This window comes from Mustela putorius, unplaced genomic scaffold (assembly GCF_011764305.1).
Source record: "Mustela putorius furo isolate JIRA1106 unplaced genomic scaffold, ASM1176430v1.1 tig00000430_pilon_pilon_pilon, whole genome shotgun sequence".
Classification (NCBI taxonomy): Eukaryota; Metazoa; Chordata; class Mammalia; order Carnivora; family Mustelidae; genus Mustela; species Mustela putorius.
In genome coordinates this window covers 4530553-4536756 of record NW_025421377.1, presented here as the reverse complement: position 1 = coordinate 4536756, position 6204 = coordinate 4530553, and the positions used below count along the sequence as shown (strand labels likewise).

Here is a 6204-nt window from a genome sequence, read left to right as displayed (position 1 = left end):
GGTGGCTTGATTTCAGGCTCTAGTGTTGTACCTTTGTGGCCTTCCAGTGACAGGTTGACAGGAAAGTTCAGGAACCCCTTTTTAAACCCGTTATTAAGAGTAGCCGGTTTTCCTTGATTTCTTTGGTTTGGGGCTTTACACGATCTGTTTCATTCTTGGAGCCTCTAAGTTTAAGTAATGGAAAGTGATTATTAAGCCTGCGAACTTGGCTGTGTCATGGTGTCTTGAGTCCAGCTGCGGACTCGTTCTAGAACCTCAGGCATGGCACGTTCTCTCTCTGAGCCTCAAGTTTTTCTCATCCGAAAAAATGGAAATTACACTTGCCTCATAGGGTTATTAGGATTAAAGCAACACGCTGAATAGAGGCCAGCACTCAGTGGTTCTCTATTAATGGAAGTCTATTGGAATGCGGGCCTCGTGACTTGTGTTCATCAGACATCTGCTGCCACAGCCGGCCACCATTGATTCATTTATTCATTTTTTTCAAGTATTTATTGAGTGCCTACTATGTGCCGGATACTCAAAAGTAAATGGTGAGTCAACAGTGAACAATTAGCTCTACTTGGTGGTTTTTGTTTCATCAACTCCTAAAAACCTCTTTGGTTTCTTCCCTTTTTTCTGAGCAGCTCTGCCACTGGCCTCATTTCACCTTTCTCACTGCCTGTAGAGCTGCCCTATATTTATTCTCCCACAGGCATATTTAAGAGAGACAGCCTACTGCGATCCATCGAAAACACAAATCCGGCCCTGTGGTTTCCTTTTGATAGCTCCCATCATGCACAGACTATTAAGGCCCTGCATGGCTCAGCCTCTGTCCTCTTGAGCCTCACTTTCTTCTATTGTACGGTTCAATGAGAAACACAGCCTGCAGCCTTTTGCACTCACAGCCCCTGTATGCTCTTCCCCCCAGCTTAACCCTCTTCCCAGCCTGGTTCACTCTGTTGGTATTTCAAAATCCTACTTTCACATTACTTTCTTTGTCAAGCCTTCGTGGAAATCCAGCCCAGAGAATTTCACTCCTCCCTCTTAGCACATCTTTTCTTTGTGCATACTTCTGTCATTTCAGTGTAGTTCTGCATTATATTGTGATCTTTTTGCTTATGTCTCTCTGTTATGGAACTCTTTTAGGACAAAGAACTTGGCTGATAAATATTTATACTCCCAAAATAATAATACTCATTTTGTTTCTGGGACATGCTAAGCTGAGCCTGGAACCAGGGCCTTTGCACTTGCTGTTCTCTCTTCTAGAATACTGTTCTTCGAGGTGTTCACTTGCCTTCTTGTCTCAGGTTACAGCTGATGTCACCCCATCAAAGGGGCCTTCCTTGATATCCAATTAAAATTAGAACCTCAGGCACTCTCCATGTTACCATGTTTATTTTTTTTAAGATTTTATTAATTTATTTGACGGAGAGAGAGATCACAAGTAGGCAGAGGCAGGCTCCCCGCTGAGCAGAGAAATGAATGTGGGGCTCCATCCCAATACCCTGAGATCATGACCTGAGCTGAAGGCAGAGGCTTAACCCACGGAGCCACCCAGCGCCCCACCATGTTTAGTTTCATAGCACTTATGATCTAGAACAATTACTTGGTTTTTTATTGCTTTTCTCTCTCCACTCACTAAAATAAAAGATCTGTAAGAGTAGAAGTCTGTCTGGCATCAAAATGATTGGCACGTAGTATGAAATCAATACATATTCTTAAATGAATAAAATAAAAGAATGAATTCATTCTTTTTTATGAGAAAAGAAACATAATTAAAAGACATATTCTGTGAGCTTTATGGTAGAGCAAAATCTGATCTTTGCTTTCTAATTAGATAGTAAGATTCTGGAATCCAGTTCTGTCGTATTCTTTACTGAACCAGGCCTAACACATGGCACATGGTATTTTGATGAGTATATTTTCTGTTGCCCATGTATTTCTCAGCAATCAAGTCAATAAGTGAAAGGATGTGGTGCTCTTTCTGTGGGAACAAATAAGATTCTAAACACTCAATCGTGGGCAAGGAGCTCTTTGGGCTGCCAGAGATAATTTATGTTCTCAATACCCAGAGAGCATGGCAGGCGTTCTAAGGTGCAGCTAGCAGGGTGGAAACCCAAGGAGACAGGACAGGGGGTTCTGGTGGGTGTAGTTTCAGGGAGTAGCCCCAGAGAGCAGCCCCAAATCTCAGTCTTCAAATTAATTCAACATATCTGGCCTTTTGTAGTTGATGCATCCTTTTTGTGATGTCCAGGTCAGTTGCCGGTGGACTGCTTAAACAATGCAAATTAGAGCTCATCATTATTTTTGTATACTTAAAATCTAAAAGTTCATTTGGATTCAAAATGCACTGGAATCATCGCAAGACATTTCTGTGTCACATTTGTTAGTGAAAGATAAGAAAATGTAAGAGTCTTTAAATAAAATTTAAGTGGTAAACGTTGAAAGGTTATTATATTCAAAATTTCTCATTAATAACTATTAAGCATTCATTAGTTAAAAATAAATAAGTAAATAGAGGTATCTGGGTGGCTCAGTCAGTTAAGAATCTGCCTTCAGCTCAGGTCATGATCTCTCAGGGTCCTGGGATCCAGCCCTGCATCGGGACCCCTGCTCAGTGGGGAGTCTGCTTCTGCTACTGCCCCTTCCCTCCTTGTGCTCACTTGCTTGCTCTCTCTCTCTCTCCCTCTCTCAAGTAAATAAATAAATAATCTTAAAAATTAAATAAGTAAATAAATAAGATTTAAGGGCGGGGGAGCACCTGGCTGGCTCAGTGGGAAGAGCATGGGACTCTTGATCTCAGGGTCATAAGTTCGAGTCCCATGGTGGTGTAGCTGTCACTTAAAAATAAGTACATAAACTTAAAAAAAAAAAAAAAAACTTGTGTGGCCATTTCAAATTTAAACCTACAATTAAAAGTTACATTTAGAGAAGCAAGTTCAAATTTATAAAATATATTTGGGAGTTTTATACAATTTAATATTTATTCAAATAGAGGCAGTGTTTTGTTTTATTCTCTTCCCTTGTGTTTTGGATTTTATTTTTATCACACTTATGCCATAAATAAACATGTGCCTAAACATATAAATAGATGTGTGTGTGTGTGTGTGTGTGTGTGTCTGTGTGTATTCTATACATATAGAATCCCAGTATAGATGCCTCAATCCCCTCCAGTTTATTTTAGTGACTAGCACAAATACCATCATTTTTCTGTGTTTGCCATGGTGTAAGAAAAAGTTGGGACATGTATAGAACTTCTGAGAAAAGAGAGAGAGGACAGTGAATCAAGAACCATCTTGATCTGTACTGGGATTCTGTAGAATCCCAGAGGAGTATAGAGGACTAAGCATACAGGTCATGTAGCCTAGACTCTGAATTGCTGGTTAACAACCTCAAATACTTTGTCCAGCCTTCTAATTAAAATTTAAAACAAACATTTTATTATCTAGGGAAATATAGGGCTTCCAATGATGAAATATTTCAGTTCTAATCTATGCTGTTTGAGGGCTTATAAATCCCAATAATATTATTTCTTTGTTCTTTCATTAATCTCAATTCTATCTTCAGTATCCTGAGTTTTGCACTCAAACGTATATTTGTCCACTTTGTTATAACAATACAGAGTCAACTCTTTGTCAAAAGTTAGAGGAGGAGAATTTTTTCCACATCTAAGTGACTCCCTTTTGCTGAGAATCTTTTCACTACAATGCATATTTGAAGAGAAAGGCTTTTTTACTTAAATCCCCTGCTTCTCTTTCTTGTATGAAAGTTCCATTTGTAGGCAGAAGCAGGAAGAGGGAGGGGGAAATCCTTCACAGGAGATGACCCTTGCTGGCGGTGCCCCTCATGCTGTCAATCAACCAGAGAACCATCTGTCCCACTTTAGATTTCAGGAGCCATCTTGCACATCTGCTGTGCCTTTTCTAATGTCACTTATAGAACCCACTAAAAGCTGTTAGATGAATTAGAGGAACCAGAATGCAGCTGCACATAGCTGATTTTGAATTTTTGCAGCTGGGTCCTACATGGTACTCTCAGTTTTGAAGTCATTTTTTTATGAGATTGGAAAAACAAAGAAAGTAATTCATTTTATAATAATAACTCCGAGGGTCTTAAAATTTTGTTCTCTGAAAGTTTAACATATATTTTTAAAACTCCCACCAAATGTTTAAAATTTAAGCCAACTGTAAATATTTAAATAATTATTCAAGAGCTCTTCTTAAGAAAAAGTACCACATGGGGAAAAAATATTTTTAAAACTGATTCAGGAGTTTCTGCACTCACGCTTGGGCAGTAGGAGCAGATGTACTCTGGACATGCAGAACAATTCCAATGAGTTGGTAGACCTGTATGTGCTGCCAAGATGCTCCCTCGGTAAGGGCATTAGCTGCACCAAAGACCATATGTCCATCCGGATGAACATGGCCAAGGTCGACAAGGTGACATGCAGGTTCAACAGTCAATTTAAAACCAATGCTATCTGTGGGGCCATTCGCAGGATGATGAGTCAAATGACTCCAAGGCCAACAGCATCGTTTCAAAGAATTTCTGATTGGAGAGGATAATGGAGGTGGAATATTTCTTTAAAAGAAGAAAAAAAGCAAGTACCCAAAGAAAGAGAGAGAAAGATTGATTCAAGAGCCAAGTACTCTCTGAGATGGAAGCAGTTTGGTATCTAGATGCCAGAAGTTTGCATGACTTGAAAGTCATCTGTCCAGTTTATTAAGCTAAAATATTTGGAGGCATCCATAATTCTTCTAGAAATCTGAAGTATTATCACCTTCAGGACAGTTTCCCTATATCAACTTCAAAAGGACCGAAAGACACAGTATTTACTTAATTGTCTACACAGGAAAGAATTTTCACATACTTACAATGTTATATCATAGAACTTAAAAAGCTTGCTGACCCAGAATATTAAACCATAGGAAATTAGTCCTAGCTGCATGCTATATACTCTGAACATTCTGTTCAGAGTTTTTCTCAGTATTAGCTCCTGCAGTATTTTCATATGCTTTTTTGATAACACTACATCAAAATTACTTACCCACTTCACCCACAATATTGTTCCTTGCAAGAAAAGGGGACACTTCCATTTTCAAATCAACAGTGCCATGCATTCTAGGCTCTTTTAAGAAAGCATATTTAACAAAGTGACTTACAGGGGCACCTGTGTGGCTCAGTTGGTTGAACATCTGCCTTCAGCTTTGGTAGTGATCCCAGAGACCTGGGATCGAGTCCCGCATCGGGCTTCCTGCTCAGTGGGGAACCTGCTTCTCCCTCTCCTCCCCCTCGTGCTCTCTCTCGCCATTCTCTGTCTCTTTCAAATAAAATCATTCTTAAAAAGCGATTTATATATGTAATAGAAAAGTGCTCTAATATTTCTTGAAAAGGCCTTTAATACAATTAAAAACCACAAACTCATCACAACATCTACCTGCTTACCTGCATTGGTGCCCATATATTATGTCTTTCCTCCTATTACTACTAGGATCTTCTGCCTGGGCTCCCATCCAAGACCAGCTCTATCCTTGTTTGTTGTTAAGTAGATCCTATCCTCTCTTATTTGCTCAAGGATGTCTCCTTAGCAGTTCTACCCACTCTTTCTTCATTTATTGACTCATTTATGGCAACTGCCCCCCCCGAAAGAACTCTATATTTCTGTCTCCAATTCCTGTTCTCCTAGCCTCTCTCAGACCTGCCTCAAGCATGCTTTTACCATTACCTAACCATGGTAAATGGCCTTATAAACACCCTATGATCTCCGTGTTACTAAACTGATTTTTCATTTCTCAATCCTTGTATTAGTTCACCTAAAGGAATCGACACCGCTGATCACATCTTATTTATTTTCTTCACCTGGTTTCAAAATATCTTTTACATTTTTTTTTTCTATCTTCAAGAACTCTCTTTGTCAGTCTCTTTTGCTGATTCCTCCTCATCTCTGTATCTTCTAAGTTTTGGGATGCCCTTGGATTCAGATCTTGGACATCTCAATGGTCACTTCCTAATCTCATTCAGTTTCAAGGTTTTAAATACCATCCGTACTCAGATAATTTCCAATTTTAGATTTCTAGTACAGACCTCTTCTTCTGGAACTCTAGACTCATTTATCTGTGTACATATATCTACTTGGCATCTCAAAATTGACATCCTCAAACCAAATCCTGGTCTCCAACTCTACAACAGAAAAAAGAACCTCTCATTTTCAGTCTTCTCCAT

The 6204-nt window shown here is 39.3% G+C and overlaps 1 pseudogene; it reads left to right on the top strand.

Moving 5' to 3' along the window:
* Positions 1-4298: 4298 nt before the first annotated feature.
* On the top strand, positions 4299-4534 carry LOC123392052 (annotated as a pseudogene).
* Positions 4535-6204: the final 1670 nt, after the last annotated feature.